The sequence below is a fragment of the Dipteris shenzhenensis genome, chromosome 5 (genome assembly GCF_047967505.1).
Source record: "Dipteris shenzhenensis isolate YYH24624 ecotype China chromosome 5, Dip_SZ_1.0, whole genome shotgun sequence".
NCBI lineage: Eukaryota > Viridiplantae > Streptophyta > Polypodiopsida > Gleicheniales > Dipteridaceae > Dipteris > Dipteris shenzhenensis.
In genome coordinates this window covers 10,787,136-10,807,928 of record NC_141600.1, presented here as the reverse complement: position 1 = coordinate 10,807,928, position 20,793 = coordinate 10,787,136, and positions in this window count along the sequence as shown.

The window sequence follows — 20,793 nt, the reverse complement described above, 5'->3', positions numbered from 1 at the left end:
TGCAGTTTGATTCAGTGGACAGATATCATTTGATTTCACACACACATGCCACCATTGTAAAGCCTATTTGGCTATCTCACGGCATCGTGCACATCATTTTTCAGCCTTGTAAAGCCTCTTGGCTATTCCCGGCATCATTGCCACAAGCCTTGTAACACAGATTAGATCTTATATACTGCAGTTCTATCTTCACCGATGGTACAGATATTTCACTTGGCATCTTCAGTGTATTTGCAGTTGATTCATACAGAGTTTTTCAGGACACTTTTTGAGTACATTGTTTGCACCATGTCGACTAGCAACCTCAATCTAGAGGCATCTGCTAAGTTAGACAACTCCAATTATGGTACATGGAAATACCGAATGGAGACCATTCTTGTGCTTCAGGACAAATGCGAGTATGTCGATGGATCTATAACTAGACCATTGGCCGATCCAGCCACCAGTAGCTCTACTCCATCTGTTGTCACAGCACCAGCAACAGGATCTACATCGAGATCTACATCTACACAAACAGTTTCCGCACCAGTAGTAGATCCTGCCATTGCCCGAGCTCAAGCAGAATGGGATAAGAAAGACAAGTATGCCTATCACCTGATCAAGCAAAATGTGCAAGATGTCATGCTAGGATAGCTCAACACAGTCAAGACATCAAAAGAAGCATGGGATATGTTCGCAGCTCTCTACGAGTCCAAGAACACATCCAGGATTCTCACCCTGAGAAACTAGATCAACCAGAGTTTCCGCAACAGCAGTGAAACCGGTCATGCTTATGTACTCTGCATCAAAGACTACAACAATCAACTTGCAGCAGCAGGAGAGACTATGAATCCCATAGAAATGGTTCAAGTAATCCTGAATGGACTAGGAGAAGGATATGAGAATCTAGTCCAGAGTATTGCCATCCAACGGCAAATTCCAACACTGGAAGAACTTCAGTTAGTTCTACTTGGTGAAGAACTCTGGACTCAGGCCATTCAAGCACGTAAAGGTCATTCTAATGATCAGGCATTCACAGCTTCAGACAGAAGCAGAGGCAAAGGTAGAAACAGAGGTAGATCATATCAGAAAAGTGGTCATCATCAACAAAATCAAAGTCAAAATCAGCATCAGCATCAGCATCATCCTCAGCAACATCAAAATCAGCAAAGAGGAAATCATTCCAATCGAGGAAGATTTCAAGGATAAGGGAATGCATCCACCAATGTGTCAAACATCCAGTGCAACTACTATCACAAGTTTGGACACTATGAAAGAGATTGCCGCAAGAAGCAATATGAGCAAGGCGGTCATTCCAATCGAGGAAGATTTCAAGGACAAGGGAATGCATCCACCAATGTGTCAAACATCCAGTGCAACTACTGTCACAAGTTTGGACACTACGAAAAAGATTGCCGCAAGAAGAAGTATGACCAAGGTGGTCAATCCACCAGCATCGAGGGAATTCCAGAGGAAAAGGAAATCATCGTGGTGGACATTCTAGTCACAGTGATTTTGCAAATGAACATGGAAATATGTTTCTTGCAAGTGAGAAATTGCATCAAACTAATACAATGCACCTAGACACTGATTTCAATCCCAAAGAGGATTACAGTTATCAAGTCAACCAAGTGGAACAGGATCCTTGGTACATCGACAGCGATGCATCATCTCATATGACAAATCATCAGGAATGGTTCACAGAAATGAAGCCATTAGAAGGTCAAAAGAATGTCATCTACACAGCAGACAATACAACGAATCCGGTTCAAGGGACAAGTGTTATCCCTATGAACAATTTCACTGGTACAAAAGGATTAGTCAAAGATGTGCTCTATGTTCCGAAGCTCAGCAAGAACCTTTTGTCAGTAGGTCAAATGACGGAACACAACTACGAAGTCATCTTCGACGATGATGAATGCACTATCAGAGACAAATCCAAAAGAGGTCAGCTAGTAGCAAAAGGTGTCAAGGAAGGATGCTTATACAGGATGCTAGCTACAATACCAAATAAGCATGCCATGTCAGCTCAAATGCAACAGATGCCACTATCTGCAAAATGGCACAAGAGATATGGTCATGTCAACTTCAAGTACTTGTTAGATCTCAGGAATCATAATATGGCAATTGGGATTCTGAAGCTACAGTTTCTTGAAAAGGTTTGTGAAGCATGCTGTTTCGGCAAACAAAAGCGAACCAACTTTGTCAGAAGTACCTCTCGTGCACGAGGTATTCATGATTTGATTCATACAGATGTATGGGGTTATGCCCAGACCTGCAGCATCAATGGTTCTTGACCTTCATCAATGACTACAGCAGATATTGTTGGGTCTACTTTCTAAAAGAGAAATCTGAAGTGTTTTCCAGATTTCAAGAATTCAAAGCCATGGTAGAAAACCAAACAGGCAGAAAGATCAAGGTCATGAGATCAGACAGAGGAGGTGAATACATGTCTTCAACATTCATGAACTTTTGCAAAAATCACGGCATACAAAGACAATTCACATGTGTAGATACTCCTCAGCAAAATGCAAGAGCTGAAAGGAAGAATGGGACTTTAGCAGACACTGCTAGAGCAATGCTTAGTGAAATGCATCTTCCGAATCAGTATTGGGCAGAAGCAATAGCTACAGCTAACTACTTGCTTAATCGTCTTCCTACCGAACCGATACAAGGTATGACTCCTTATAATGCATTCACTGGACACAAGCCACGCATTGGGCATCTCCACATATTTGGCTGCATAGCATATGCCCACATACATGATCATCATCGTAGGAAATTGGATGCGAAGTCACGCAAATGCATCATTGTTGGCTACAGTGAAGAAAGCAAAGCATACAAATTGTATGATCCCATCAACCGCAAAGTCATTATCTCCAGAGATGTAATCTTTGATGAGGAATCAGAATGGAAAACCTCACCTACATAGGAGATAGAAGCATCGACTTCATAGTCATCTACAGAACAGGTTGATGAAGAAGAGCAAGAATTGCCAACAACCCCCCAAGCAGAGCCACAGCAGCTCAGACGGTCTACTAGGGAAAGTAGACCACCAGCCAGATTGACATATGCTCAGAAAGGCAAAGCAATTCAGGTGGAAACAACCAACTATGCTCTTATGACTACCATCATGGCTACAGAGGAGCCAGTGTACTTCGAAGATGTAGTAGACAAGCCAGAATGGCAAACTGCTATGAATGAAGAAATGGATGCTTTGTATAGAAATAACACTTGGGAATTATGCGACCTTCCACCAGGAAAGAAGGCCATAGCAAACAAATGGGTATACAAAGTGAAGTACAATCTAGATGGCAGTATTCAGAGATACAAAGCCAGATTAGTTGCAAAAGGATTTGCACAACAATATGGTCAAGATTATGATGAGACTTATGCTCCAGTAGCAAAGATGGATTCCATACGGTTCTTAATATCACTAGCGACACTCAGTAAATGGAATGTGTATTAGCTCGATGTCAAGAAGGCATTTCTCAATGGTTTTCTAGACGAGGAAGTCTACATGCAACAACCAGCTGGTTATGTTGAACCAGGAAAGGAGAACAAGGTTTGCCATCTCAAGAAAAGTCTCTATGGCTTAAAGCAAGCACCCAGAAGTTGGTACAGCAGAATTGACAAATATTTTGCTGATCTGGAATACATGAAGTCTAATGCAGATCATACTCTCTACTACAAAGTTCAAGGGGAAGACATTACCATTGCACTTTTGTATGTAGATGATCTGATTGTGACAGGAAGCAAGGATAGCTTCATCAGAAAATTAAAACAAGACTTACTTGCAGAGTTTGACATGAAAGATCTTGGACTTATGCACTATTGTCTTGGGATTGAGTTCTAGAGAGATTCAGATAGCACATTCATGAGTCGGCTCAAGTATGTTGACAGTCTCCTGAAGAAGTTTCATATGGCAGATTGCAAGATTGCAACCACTCCCATGGAACAGAGTTTGAAACTTACTAAAGATTAAGAAAAGCCTACAGTCAATGACAGATACTACAGGCAGCTCATTGGATGTCTTATATATCTAACAATCACACGGCCAGATATTTGTTATGCAGTAAGCTCACTAGCATAGTTTATGGCAAATCCAAAACAGTCTCACTGGAATGCAGTCAAAAGAGTCTTGAGATACATCAGAGGTACAAGATAGTTTGGGATAGAATACAGAGGAAGTCATCCACGGTTGCATGGATACTATGACAGTGACTATGTTGGAGATCATGAGACCAGGAGATTAACACAGGGATATGCATTGTTCCTTGGTCAAGGTGCTATATCATGGTTGTCAAACAAACAGCCAACTGTTTCTTTGTCTTCGACTGAAGCAGAATATAGAGCACTCACTAAGTACTGGTGCATGTGAGGCTATATGGCTCAGAAGAGTATTGTCAAAAATAGATTACTTTGATGAGTCAAAGCCAACAACAATATACTGTGATAATCAATCAGCTCAAGCATTGGCCAAAAATCCAGTATATCACTCCAGGACAAAGCACATTGATGTCAGAGAGCACTTCATCAGAGAAAGAGTGTTACTTGGTGACATCACACTGCAGCATTGTGATAGCAAAGAGAATGTTGCAGACATCTTTACCAAACCACTCAGTAAAGAGCTATTCGAGAAACACCGACTAGCTCTTGGTTTGATGCAGAGGAAGGACATTCCCATTAAAGGGGTGTGATGGAATGTAATGCTCAGTCCTTCTTCGATTCCCCAGAATCATCATCTTGAGGGAAGGCCTACTTCATGATGTTGATCTTGAGGGAAGGTGTTGAGAGTTCACGCTCAACATCATGTGATCATGTGTGCATAGCACCATCACGTGATCATATGTGCATAGCACTAACCTTATAGAGTGCTATAAAGGAAAGGGTTAGATCCCCTAACCCTAACCCTAAAAGGGTTTGTATATATTCTATTTTTTCAACTAAATCTAGTGTACAGTTAGTCATTTGTGGTGTGCTCTCTAGCTGTGCCCTCTCTCCTCATCTCCACTCTTCTCCTCTCCCCTCTTCATATTTTGTCACCCCGGGGCTGGCGGCCGCGGCCGCCCCTCCCACATTTCCACCACGTCCCATACTCCTCCCATTTCCCAAAATCCCATATTTCCCCATCTCACCCTCCTCTTTTTCATCCCCTATTAACTCCCTCACTCATTTCACTCCCCTATTATCCTACTCCCCTACTACCTTCCCCTCTCCCATTCCATTCTTCCCTCCCCACTCTCACTTCCACTTCCCATTACTCACTTGCCGTTTGAAAACTATTAATATATTATTATACTATTTTTTATACTTATTATCATACACCCCTATTAATTCCCTCTCCCATTCCACTCCTCCCTCCTCACTCCTACTTCCACTTCCCATTACTCACTTGCTATACACATTTGCAAACTATTAATATATTATTATATGATTTTTTATACTATTTGCAAACTTACATGTGGGCAAAATCACAGGTGTCAAAGCGATCCTATTGTGGTCATACAACAACTATGCTTTTATTCAAGGGCATATTTATCCTCATCAACAAGCTTATTTACTCAAGGTATGAAGTGCTTAATTTGTGCACTAGGTGTTTACTTTGTATCAAAATTGTTTGCCACACACACACACATATACACATACCGAGAATTTTCTGATATTATCGCATCTACATTTCTCCGATGGGAATAAAACTTTGTACACGCCTCAACCTAGGTCTTATTGACTTGCATACAAAGTGGTGCACCCATCCCATAAGTACTTGTTTGGATAAGACACCTCCAAACGTATTTTATGACGATTGTGCATAACACTAGGAACCAAATGGTGTATCATGTGAGATCAACTATGCAAAGCATATCCAATGGACACAAGACTTTGCACATTCCTCAACCTAGGCAGTATTGACTTGTGTGCAAAGTGGCATCCCCATCCGATAAGTACTTGTTTGACAAAATACACCTACGATCGTGTTTTTGGACCGTTGTACATGGCACCAAGGCCAAAAACGGTATTTAATTCTCAATCTACCATGTAAAGCATATCCGATGGGCACAATACTTTGCACGTGCCTCAAAATCAGTGGTATGGTATTCCATGCAAAGTGGAACGCCCATTCAATAAGTACTTTTTAGATTATCACACCTAGGACCATGTTTTTTATTGGTTGTTGTCCATGACACTAAGGCAAAAACGTTGATTTATGCTTAATCCACAATGCAACGCATATGCGATCATCACACTACTTTGCACACATCTCAACCTAGGTATTATTGACTTACATGCAAAGTGGCGTGCCCATCCCATAAGTACTTAGTCGAATAACACATCTAGGACCGCACTTTTTGACGATTGTGCATGACACTAAGGCCAAAGCAGTGTTTCATGCTTGTTCAACAATGCAAAGCATATCCGATGGGCACAATACTATGCACACACCTTCAACTAGGTGGAATCAACTTACCTGCAAAGTGGCACTCCCATCCCATAAGTGCTTGATCGAATAACATACCTAGCAGCGTGTTTTTTTACGGATGTGCATGACACTAGAGCAAAAATAGTATTTAATGCTCGATCTACCATGCAAAGGATATCCGATGGGCATAACACTTTTTTTACGCCTCAACCTAGGTGGTATTAAAATGTTCTCAAAGGCGTGTTTTTTTGCGGATGTGCATATCACTCGGGAAAAAATGGTGTATAATGCGTGATCGACCATGCAAAGCATATCCGATGGTGACAATACTTTTCACGCACCTCAAAGTAGTTGAAACAGACTTGCGTGCAAAGTGGAGCTCCCATCCAATAAGTACTTGTTTGAATAACACACCTAGGACCGTGTTTTTTCATGGTTATGCATGACACTAAGGCAAAAACAGTGTTTAATGCTTGTTCGACAATGCAAAGTAGATCCGATGGGTGCAATACTTTGCACACACCTTCAACTAGGTGGAATCGACTTACATGCAAAGTGGCATGCCCATCCCATAAGTAGTTAGTCGAATAACACATCTAGGACCGCGTTTTTTGACGATTGTGCATGACACTAAGGCCAAAACAGTGTTTAATGCTTGTTCGACAATGCAAAGCATATCTGATGGGCACAACACTTTGCACACACCTTCAACTAGGTGGAATCAACTGACATGCAAAGTGGCACGCCCATCCCATAAGTGCTAAATCGGATAACATACCTAGCAGCATGTTTTTTTACGGATGTGCATGACACGAGCAAAAATAGTATTTAATGCTCGATCTACCATGCAAAGGATATCCGATGGGCACAACACTTCTTGTATGCTTCAACCTAGGTGGTATTGAAATGTTCTCAAAGAGGCACACCCATCCAATAAGTACTTGGTCAGATAACACACCTAAGGGCATGTTTTTTTGCGGATGTGCATATCACTCGGGAGAAAATGGTGTATAATGTGTGATCGACCATGCAAAGCATATCCGATGGTGACAATACTTTGCACACACCTCAATGTAGTTGAAATGGACTTGCATGCAAAGTGGAGCCCCCATCTGATAAGTACTTGTTTGAATAACACACCTAGGACCGTTTTTTTTCATGGTTATGCATGACACTAAGGCAAAAATGGTGTTTTATGCTTGACCGACAATGCAAAGCATATCCGATGGGCACAATACTTTGCACACACCTTCAACTAGGTGGAATCAACTTACATGAAAAGTGGCACGCCCATCCCATAAGTGCTTGATCGGATAACATACCTAGCAGTATGTTTTTTTACGGATGTGCATGACACTAGAGCAAAAATAATATTTAATGCTTGATCGACCCTGCAAAGGATATCCGATGGGCACAACACTTTTCTAGGCCTCAACCTAGGTGGTATTGAAATTTTTTCAATGAGGCACACCCATCTGATAAGTACTTGGTCAGATAACACACCTAATGGCGTGTTTTTTTGTGGATGTCCATATCACTAGGGAAAAAATAATGTATAATGCGTGATCGACCATGCAAAGCATATCTGATGGTGACAATACTTTGCATGCACCTCAACGTACTTGAAAGTGACTTGCGTGCAAAGTGGAGCCCCCATCTGATAAGTACTTATTTGAATAACAACGGCTGTGTTTTTTGACGGTTGTACATGACACCAAGGCCAAAAACGGTGTATAATGCGTGATCGACCATGCAAATAATAACCGATGGTGACAATACTTTGTACGCACCTCAACGTAGTTGAAACGGACTTGCGTGCAAAGTGGAGCCCCCATCTGATAAGTACTTGTTTGAATAACACACTTAGGACCATGTTTTTTCATGGTTGTGCATGACACTAAGGAAAAAACGGTGTTTTAGCTTGATCGACAATGCAAAGCATATCCGATGGGCACAATACTTTTCACACACCTTCAACTAGGTGGAATTGACTTACATGCAAAGTGGCACACCCATCCCATAAGTGCTTGATTGGATAACATACCTAGCAGCGTGTTTTTTTATGGATGTTCATGACACTAGAGCAAAAATAGTATTCAATGCTTGATCGACCATGCAAAGGATATCCGATGGGCACAACACTTTTCGTACACCTCAACCTAAGTGGTATTGAAATGTTCTCAATGAGGCACACCCATCCGATAAGTACTTGGTCAGATAACACACCTAATGGCGTGTTTTTTTGCGGATGTGCATATCACTAGGGAAAAAAAGGTGTATAATGCATGATCGACCATGCAAAGCATATCCGATGGTGACAATACTTTGTATGCATCTCAACCTAGTTGAAACGGACTTGTGTGCAGAGTGGAGCCCCCATCCGATAAGTACTTGTTTAAATAACACACCTTGGACCGTGTTTTTTCATGGTTGTGCATGACACTAAGGGAAAAACGGTGTTTTATGCTTGATCGACAATGCAAAGCATATCCGATGGGCACAATACTTTGCACACACCTTCAGCTACATGGAATTGACTTACATGCAAAGTGGCACGCCCATCCCATAAGTGCTTGATCGGATAAAATACCTAGCAGCCTGTTTTTTTACAAATGTGCATGACACGAGCAAAAATAGTATTTAATGCTCGATCAACCATTAAAAGGATATCCGACGGGCACAACACTTTTCGTACACCTCAACCTAGGTGGTATTGAAATGTTCTCAAAGAGGCACATCCATCCGATAAGTACTTGGTCAGATAACACACGTAAGGGCGTGTTTTTTTGCGAGTGTGCATATCACTAGGGAAAAAATGGTGTATAATGCGTGATCGACCATGCAAAGCATATCTGATGGTGACAATACTTTGCACGCCCTTCAATGTAGTTGAAATGGACTTGCGTGCAAAGTGGATTCCCCATCCAATAAGTACTAGTTTGAATAACACACCTAGGATCATGTTTTTCAATGGTTGTGCATGACACTAAGGCAAAAATGGTGTTTTATGCTTGATCGACAATGCAAAGCATATCCAATGTACACAATACTTTGCATACACCTTTAACTAGGTGGAATTGACTTACATGAAAAGTGGCATGCCCATCCCATCAATGCTTGATCGGATAGCATACCTAGCAGCGTGTTTTTTTATGGATGTGCATGACACTAGAGCAAAATAGTATTTAATGCTCGATCGACCATGCAAAGGATATCCGATGGGCACAACACTTTTTGTACATGTCAACCTATGTGGTATTGAAATGTTCTCAATGAGGCACACCCATCCGATAAGTACTTGGTCAGATAACACACCTAATGGTGTGTTTTTTTACGGATGTCCATATCACTAGGGAAAAAATGGTGTATAATGTGTGATCGACCATGCAAAGCATATCTGATGGTGACAATACTTTGCACACACCTCAATGTAGTTGAAAGAGACTTGCGTGCAAAGTGGAGCCCCCATCCGATAAGTACGTATTTGAATAACACACCTACGACCGTGTTTTTATATGGTTGTGCATGACACTAAGGCAAAAACGGTGTTTTATGCTTGATCGACAATGCAAAGCACATCTGATGGGCACAATACTTTGCACACACCTTCAAATAGGTGGAATTGACTTTCATGCAAAGTGGCACGCTCATCGCATAAGTGCTTGATCGGATAACACACCTAGCAGTGTGTTTTTTTACGGATGTGCATGACACTAGAGCAAAAATAGTATTTAATGCTCGATCGACCATGCCAAGCATATCCAATGGGAACAATACTTTTCGTAAACCTCAACCTAGGTGGTATTGAAATGTTCTGAAAGAGGCACACCCATCAACGTAGTTGAAACGGACTTGTGTGTAAAGTGAAGCCCCCATCCGATAAGTACTTATTTGAACAACACAGCTACGGCCGTGTTTTTATATGATTGTGCATGACACAAAGGCAAAAACGGTGTTTTATGCTTGATCAACAATGCAAAGCATATCCGATGGGCACAATACTTTGCACACACCTTCAACCAGGTGTAATTGACTTAGATGCAAAGTGGAATTCCCATCTCATAAGTACTTGATCGGATAACACACCTAGCAGTGTATTCTTTTACGGATGTGCATGACACTAAGGGAAAAATGGTATATTTAATGCTCGATCGACCATGCAAAGCATATCATATGGGCACAATACCTTTCCTACACCTTAACCTAAATGGTATTGAAATGTTCTCAAAGAGGCACACCTATCCGATAAGTACTTGCTTGGATAACACACCTAAAGGCGTGTTTTTTTGTGCATGTGCATACCACTAGGGAAAAAACGGTGTATAATGCGTGAACGACCATGCAAATCATATTTTATGGTGACAATACTTTGCACGCATCTCAACCTAATTGAAACAGACTTGTGTGCAAACTAGAGCCCCCATCCGATAAGTACTTTTTTTATTAACACACTTAGGACCGTGTTTTTTCATGGTTGTGCATGAGACTAAGGCAAAAACGTTGTTTTATGCTTGATCGACAATGCAAAGCATATCCGATGGGCACAATACTTTGCACACACCTTCAAATAGGTGGAATTGACTTACATGCAAAGTTGCATGCCCATCATAAGTGCTTGATTGGATAACATACCTAGAAATGTGTTTTTTTACGGATGTGCATGACACTAGAGCAAAAATAGTATTTAATGCTCGATCGACCATGCAAAGGATATCCGATGGGCACAACACTTTTCGTATGCCTCAACCTAGGTGGTATTGAAATGTCCTCAAAGAGGCAAACCCATCCGATAAGTACTTGGTCAGATAACACACCTAAGGGCGTGTTTTTTTGTGGATGTGCATATCACTAGAAAAAAAATGGTGTATAATGCGTGATCAACCATGCAAAGCATATCTGATGGTGAAAATACTTTGCACGCACCTCAATGTAGTTGAAACTTACTTGTGTGCAATGTCGAGCCCCCATCCAATAAGTACTTATTTGAATAACACACCTACGGCCGTGTTTTTATATGGTTGTGCATGACACTAAGGCAAAAACGGTGTTTTATGCTTGATCGACAATGCAAAGCATATCCGATGGGCACAATACTTTGCACACACCTTCAACTATGTGTAATTGACTTACATGCAAAGTGGCACGCCCGTCCCATAAGTGCTTGATCGGATAACATACCTAGTAGCATGTTTCTTTACGAATGTGCATGACACTAGAGCAAAAATAGTATTTAATGCTCGATCGACCATGCAAAGGATATCCGATGGGCACAACACTTTTTGTACATCTCAACCTAGGTGTTATTGAAATGTTTTCAAAGAGGCACACCCATCCGATAAGTACTTGGTCAGATAACAATCCTAAGGGCGTGTTTTTTTGCGGATGTGCATACCACTAGGGAAAAAACGGTGTATAATGCTTGATTGACCATGCAAATTATATCTGATGGTGACAATAATTTACACACACCTCAACGCAGTTGAAACAGACTTGTGTGCAAAGTAGAGCCCCCATCCGATAAGTACTTGTTTGAATAACACACCTAGGATCGTGTTTTTTCATGGTTGTGCATGACACTAAGGCAAAAACGGTGTTTTATGCTTGATCGACAATGCAAAGCATATCCGATGGGCACAATACTTTGCACACACCTTCAACTAGGTGGAATCAACTTACATGCAAAGTGGCACGCCCATCCCATAAGTTCTTGATCGGATAACATACCTAGCAGCGTGTTTTTTTACGGATGTGCATGACACTAGAGCAAAAATAGTATTTAATGCTCGATCGACCATGCAAAGGATATCTGATAGGCACAGAACTTTTGGTATGCCTCAACCTAGGTGGTATTGAAATGTTCTCAAAGAGGCATACCCATCTGATAAGTACTTGGTCAGATAACACTCCTAAGGGCGTGTTTTTTTGCGGATGTCCATATCACTAGGGTAAAAATAGTGTACAATGCGTGATCGACCATGCAAAGCATATCCGATGGTGACAATACTTCGCATGCACCTCAACCTAGTTGAGAGGGACTTGTGTGAGAAGTGGAGCCCCCATCCGATAAGTACTTGTTTAATTAACACACTTAGAACCGTGTTTTTTCATGGTTGTGCATGAAACTAAGGTAAAAACGGTATTTTATGCTTGATTGACAATGCAAAGCATATTCGATGGGCACGATACTTTGCACACCCCTTCAACTAGGTGGAATTGACTCACATGCAAAGTGGCATTCCCATCGAATAAGTGCTTGATCGGATAACACACCTAGCAGCGTGTTTTTTTACGAATGTGCATGACACTAAGGCAAAAATGGTATTTAATGCTCGATCGACCATGCAAAGCATATCCGATGGGCACAATACTTTTCCTATACCTCAACCTAGGTGGTATTGAAATGTTCTCAAAGAGGCACACCCATCCGATAAGTACTTGGTCAAATAACATACCTAAGGGCATGTTTTTTTGGGGATGTGCATATCACTACGGGAAGAACGTTGTATAATGCATAATCAACCATGCAGAGCATATCCGATGGTGACAATACTTTGCATGCATCTCAACCTAGTTGAAACGGACTTGCGTGCAAACTGGAGCCCCCATCCGATAAGTACTTGTTTGATTAACACACTTAGGACCGTGTTTTTTCATGGTTGTGCATGACACTAAGGCAAGAACGGCGTTTTCTGCTTGATCGACAATGCGAAGCATATCCGATGGGCACAATACTTTGCACACACCTTCAACTAGGTGAAATTGAATTACATGCAAAGTGGCACACCCATCCCATAAGTGCTTGATCGGATAACATACCTCGCAGTGTGTTTTTTTTATGGATGTGCATGACACTAAAGCAAAAATAGTATTTAATGCTCGATTGACCATGCAAAGGATATCCGATGGGCACAACACTTTTCCTACACCGCAACCTAAGTGGTATTGAAATGTTTTCAAAGATGCACACCCATCTGATAAGTACTTGGTCAGATAACACACCTAAGGGCGTGTTTTTTTGCAGATGTGCATACCACTAGGGAAAAAACGGTGTATAATGCGTGATCCATGCAAATCATATCCGATAATGAGAATACTTTGCACACACCTCAATGTAGTTGAAATGGACTTGTGTGCAAAGTGGAGCCCCCATCCGATAAGTACTTGTTTGAATAACACACCTAGGACCGTGTTTTTTCATGGTTGTGCATGACACTAAGGCAAAAACGGTGTTTTATGCTTGATCGACAATGCAAAGCATATCCAATGGGCACAATACTTTGCACACAACTTCAACTAGGTGGAATCAACTTACATGCAAAGTGGCACGCCCATCCCATAAGTGCTTGATCGGATAACATACCTAGCAGCGTGTTTTTTTACGGATGTGCATGACACTAGAGCAAAAATAGTATTTAATGCTCGATCAACCATGCAAAGGATATCCGATGGGCACAACACTTTTGTACACCTCAACCTAGGTATTGAAATGTTCTCAATGAGGCACACCCATCCGATAAGTACTTGATCAGATAACATACCTAATGGCGTGTTTTTTTGCAGATGTCCATATCACTAGGGAAAAAATGGTGTATAATGCGTGATCGACCATGCAAAGCATATCCGATGGTGACAATACTTTGCACGCACCTCAACTTAGTTGAAATAGACTTGTGTGCAAAGTGGAGCCCCCATCCGATAATTACTTATTTGAATAACACACCTACGGCCGTGTTTTTATATGGTTGTGCATGACACAAAGGCAAAAACGGTGTTTTATGCTTGATTGATAATGCAAAGCATATCCGATGGGCAAAATACTTTGCACACACCTTCAACTAGGTTAAATTGACTTACATGCAGAGTGGCATTCCCATCGCATAAGTACTTGATCGGATAACACACCTAGCAGCGTGTTTTTTTACGGATGTGCATGACACTAAGGTAAAAATGGTATTTAATGCTCAATCAACCATGCAAAGAATATCCGATGGGCACAATACTTTTCCTACACCTTAAACTAGGTGGTATTGAAATGTTCTCAAAGAGGCACACCCATCTGATAAGTACTTGGTCAGATAATACCTAAGGGCATGTTTTTTTGTGGATGTGCATATCACTACGGGAAAAACGTTGTATAATGCATAATCGGCCATGCAGAGCATATCCGATGGTGACAATACTTTGCACGCATCTCAACCTAGTTGAAACGGACTTACGTGCAAACTAGAGCCCCCATCCGATAAGTACTTGTTTGATTAACACACTTAGGACCGTGTTTTTATATGGTTGTGCATGACACTAAGGCAAAAACGGTATTTTATGCTTGATCGACAATGCAAAGCATATCCGATGGGCACAATACTTTGCACACAGCTTCAACCAGATGGAATTGACTTACATGCAAAGTGGCATTCCCATCGCATAAGTACTTAATCGGATAACACACCTAGCAACGTGTTTTTTTTACGGATGTGCATGACACGAGCAAAAATAGTATTTAATGCTCGATCGACCATGCAAAGCATATCCAATGGGAACAATACTTTTCCTATGCCTTAACCTAGGTGGTATGAAATTTTTTCAAAGAGGCACACCCGTCCGATAAGTAGTACATAATATACTTAAGGGCGTGTTTTTTTGCAGATGTGCATATCACTACGGGAAGAACGTTGTATAATGCGTAATTGACCATGCAGAGCATATCCGATGGTGACAATACTTTGCACGCATCTCAACCTAGTTGAAATGGACTTGCGTGAAAAGTGGAGCCCCCATCCAATAAGTACTTGTTTGATTAACACACTTAGGACTGTGTTTTTTCATGGTTGTGCATGACACTAAGGCAAAAACGATGTTTTATGCTTGATCGACAATGCAAAGCATATCTGATGGGCACAATAATTTGCACACACCTTCAACTAGGTGGAATTGACTTACATGCAAAGTGGCACACGCATCCCATTAGTGCTTGATTGGATAACATACCTAGCAGGCTCGTGTTTTTTTACGGATGTGCATGACACTAGAGCAAAAATAGTATTTAATGCTCAATCGACCATGCAAAGGATAACTTGGCATGTCCATCTGATGAGTACTTGATCAGATAACTTCTCCCACCAATAAATTAAGTACTAATTAAAAATTATAATATTTATGTAATTGTTGCTACTGCAGCTTGCTTGCGAAGGACTCTCACAAAGGAGATGGCTATAGATTTTGTTCCAGGGATGGATGTAATTTTATGTAGCAAAAGAGAAGTAGTTGCATTTGCTACAATCCATGATAGTGATCCCAATTTAGTTTGCCACTTTCGAAGACTTGGCGAAGATAAGGTGGCAGTTACTGTATCAAAGATTCTTAGCGCACATGTTGAGCTAAAGTATAAATGTGGAGATATGGAAACACTTGGAGATGTTATGCCCTACAATACATCCAACAAATCATTTATAGCATGGGACAAAGATGAGACTTATGCAACAGACATTATCAAGAATACAAAGTGCACCACCTTGGATTTTACTATAGGGGACATTTTACAAATGAGATCATTTGCAAATAAGACTGTAGCAGAAGGTGAAGTATTGGGATTTGAACAAGTGGAGCAATGGTCATTTGCACAGATGAGGATTCTAAAAGTCACTGATGATGGTATGGTTGATAACATAACATCCTTATGTGATCCCTACTGAGTCCCTACTATGAGGTAGGCAAGAATATGAGATGGAGCATGCAATTTTTAAACATGAGAAAGAGGCACGTGGTTTTCAATGATAAAGACAAGGTATACTACAATATCAAAGGACCTAAAAGTGTGCCCATGTGCCAGGCTCTATCACTTCAAATGTGGATGATTTTAATATACTCAATTATAGAAGTGACATCTTATCTGGAGTGGATGAGTTCATTGGTTCCGAGAAACAAAATGACTTTAGAAGCGAAGCCTTATCTGGGGTGGATGAATTCTTGCACAGTGAGGAGGGCAAAGGTTTCAATAGCGATGTCTTGTCAAGTGTGGATGAGTTCCTGCATATTAACAAACCTGGTGTCAATCAAGCTTGTGGATTTGTGAAAGCCATGCAAGATGTCCCAATGAGTGATGTTTTCTCAGGAGTGGAAGAGTTTCAAGGTTCTCAATACTCTCGTAGAATATTGAATTCATTGAATGGTCCTAAGAGTATGTTAAAAACGAGGATGAGATCAATAGAGGATTATTCAATATTTAACTTTGATTGTGATATGGATAAGGATGCAACGACCAATCATGGATGCTTGGTTACAAACAAATGTGAGGAGAAGAAGTGCATAAATACAGATAACAACGTGCATGAGGAACGAAAACAGTCATACATATGCATGAAGAGAAAGCGAATCCAGGCAGATCCACAAAAGCAACCAAAGAGGAAGAGAGTAATGAAGGAGGAGAACATGTTAAATGCATTGGGATATCTATGTTGCAAGTGAAGATGTATGCGCTTCATTAATCTTGCAGACATCAGGGAATGTAGAGGACATTGTGGCAAAGAAGAGGAAGCGAAAGAAATGAATACCTTCTCACAAGTCTCTCTTGCTTTCTTCAAAATGACAATAAAAGGCTAAGTTCAAGACAAAAGGTAAAACCGCTCGTAAATGGAAAAAGGATTTGCAATAAGGCATATCGCAATATTACTGGATTATCCCATGGTACATATTGGGATTTAGTCACCAAGGCAAAGGGCGGCAACAAATTTAGCATTCACGGTAATAGAGGAAGGTCCAAATCAAGAATCTCAACTGTCAGGGCAGCAGCAATTTTGCAAGACTGTTGGGGTAAAGGGCAGTGTGCCCACCCACTTGTACAGTGCCCATGTATACTCATATATATATGATAGAGGAATAAGCTGGAGTAGCTTTTGCTCCACCACTTTTTGGTGTCTCCTTATCTCTTCCTGAGTGCTCCCTTCTTCCCCCTCAACTGGCACCACTTGCCAAATGTGCCAGAGTGACTTGCCAAAATGCCAATAATGCCCTTGGACTGAAGTGAGATCCCAATCACTTTATATAATTTACTGTGAGTTGCCAATTCACTGTTGTGCAAGAGAAATCCCTACAACAATACCTCACAGCCACTTTGGGCAAAATAACACGCTGTCCCTATTTTTGAACAGTGATATCTTTTCACTGAAAGACTGGATGCCAAAGCTGTAAACAGCAAAGTTGTAGCTGGCAGAAAGATCTACAACTTGTCAGTTGACCTCAAGAGCCAAATCCTTGTGGATTCTCAGATATTCTCACCTGAAAAACAGCTTCCTGCACATTGGTCACAAATAGACAGTAGACTGCAACTTTTTGTGGTCTTGCAGAGGCTGTAACTCCTGCAGCTTATACCGGATCAACTTGCTTCCAAAATCAAAGTTGTAGTATTTTCTGTGAACTACAACTTTCTAGTTCGGCACAAAGTGCAATTCCACACCAGGAAAGAGATATTCAGTCCCGAAAATGACTGTTCTGTCATTTTAAAAAAAAAAAAAACAGCAGCAACTATTCAATGACTTGGACTATGATTTTTTTTCAAATGCTGAAGGCTATTCAATCGAGAGCTAGCACAAGGGGGCTCCACACTCCTTTATCTCCTTCCATAGCCAAGCCTTTAAGCTCCTTCTCAATGGTGCATTGAAGACACATTCATCCACCATATTCCATTTCATTTGGTCTGTGATGTCTCCTGCACTATCTCATACGATGAAAACAATGCCGCCGAATGTGCCCTATGTGACCACAATGCCAACATCTCAAATGTCGACCTGCAGAAGAAAACGCTCACAAAAGAGTTCACCAGCACTCGTAGTGCTCAAGCATATAAATGCATAAACTCTCCTGCAGTAGTGCAAACCACACTATGCTCTGTAATCGCCACACTGATGCAAATCTCAACTGCCAAAATGTACTCGAAATCTGTAGATCAAGTGGGAGATCAACTCAACCACTACACAAGCTCAAATCACCTGTAGAAATCAATAGAATCCGGCTCAAAATCGAGCACCCAATGCTCTCACAAATAGAGCATTACTCCATGACAATCCTGGGCATAAACCGTAGCAAACTGTATCGCAAAAGAACCTGTGCATAATAGATCTGCATTGGTGGATGCTGCACTGATGTTTATGGATAGTTGAGCTGGGCTCCTATTGCCATTGGTTGAGCAGGCATTGCTCATTTGGTTCAGTGCATTTCTTACTTGGATTGCTAGGCATTGGCAGGTTACTGGGCTGCATACATACTTGTTTATGCCTCTTTATGGCTGAGTGCTTTTGAGCATTGGATCAGCCAATTTATTTGGAGACCTGATTGGTCTAGACAACACTATATTTTTGGTCATTTGGGTTGCCTATTACACTATACTGCTCTTTGATTGTGAGCTATTGTGCCACAGATATGGCATCTACAGTTGGTAGTGCCCTCTTTGATATTGAGAGGTTGGATGGATCAAACTTTCAGTATTGGAAAGAGCAGATTTATGATGTGTTAGTGCAGAAAAGGCAGCATAAGCCCATTCAATGCAAAGGTGTCAAGCCTAATAGCATTAAACAGAGTGATTGGGATGACATGGATGAGCAAGCATGCTCTATCATTCAGTCATCACTCTCGAAGTCAGTCTACTTGCAGGTACAGGATGGTGTACAGGGTGTAGACTACCATGCATATGAGTTCTATACTCGTATATGCCAGATGTATGACCATGATAGTGTTATGTTACAGCATGATGGGCTGAAATGTCCTGATGGGCTGAAATACAGCCTTGATATGCACTCCAAAGGTCGATCAATTGGTAGAAACAGGTCATGTTCAAGGGGGAATTCCAGGAGCAAGTCTAGCTCTCAGACTTGTGTTAGATGTTTCTATTGTGGAAAGTATGGCCACATGAAAAAGTATTGCTGGAAATGGCTGAGAAAATACAAGAAGAAGAGCAAGGTTAAGAATGACATGAAGAAGGAGAAGAAGCATGTTGAGCTTCAAGGCGTGGATGCCAGGGTTTCCACTGACAGTAGCAGTGATGAAGGCATTCTTTTGTCTATGTCTGACACCTCCTTCTTGGCCACTGATGTACCCATTCTTGGTGATTGGATGTTAGATCCATGTGCTTCATGTCATATGACCCCTCATAGGTCATGGTTCAGTGCATATCAGGAATGCATTGTGGAGAGTGGTTTGATGGGCATTGATCATTCTATGGATGTCTATGGTTATGGGGATATCCACGTTGTTATGCCTAGTGGCTCTATTCTTGTTCTACAGAGGGTTAGACATATACCAGAACTTGCTACGAGCAAGATCAGTACTGGACAGTTGGTTGAGACAGATTATCATGTCTCTTTGGGTGATCATGCATGGAAGATTGCTAGAGGCAATCTGGTTATGGCTAGGGGATCACGGGTTGGATTCTCTTATGCATTGCATGTATCAAGTGTCCAGGATAAGATGCTTATGATTAGTAAGCAGCCATCAGCTAGTTTATGGTATGCCAGACTTGGACATATGTCTACTGCAGGTATGGAAGCCCTTACTCATTGAGATACATTCCTGTCATGGATGTCTCTCAAATTTTATGTCATGATTGTGATGATGGTCAGCAGTCAGGATCCTCCTTTGTGAGGAAGACAGTCAGTGAGAGGTATCTTGAGCCATTGCAGTTGGTTCATAGTGCAGTTTGTGGGCCTATGCCTACCGTTTCACTGGGTGGCGCCTCTTACTTTGTGACATTTATTGATGCTGCTACAAAGTACATATGGGTATATCCGATTCGACAGAAGCATGATGTATATGATACATTTCAGCGCTTCTTGGGTAATGCTGAAAATCAGTCAGGAAAGAAGCTATTGAGCTTGATGACTGATGGTGATGCAGAGTTTACCTCTTCTAGATTTCAGCATCTATGTGATACACTTGGTATCAAGAGGGTGTTGACCACTCCTCATCTTTCTGCTCACGATGCCTTGGCAGAAGGCATAAATCGGATTCTATTGGACAGAATTGGTAGCATGCTACGGTATGCAGGTCTTACCGAATGCTATTGGGCTGAGGCATGTAAGACAGCTGCATACTTGCTTAACAGGTCACCCAGGAGATCTCTAAATGGTAGAGTGCCATTTGACTTCTTGACAGGCAAGGCACCATGTTATGAGCATTTACGTGTGTTTGGTTGCGAGGCTTATGCTCATGGTTCCCGATCGAGGAGGTGTATCTTCCTTGGATACAGTGAGTCTAGTAGGGACTACAGGTTATGGGATTCTTCAACTAGAGAGTTGATACGCAGCCATAATGTCTATTTTAGAGAGGATGCTATGTTTAGACAGCCTAGGACTATGGATAGCAGGAGAGTGGTGTTCCAGGAGGGTGTAAGTGCACTGATACCTCCG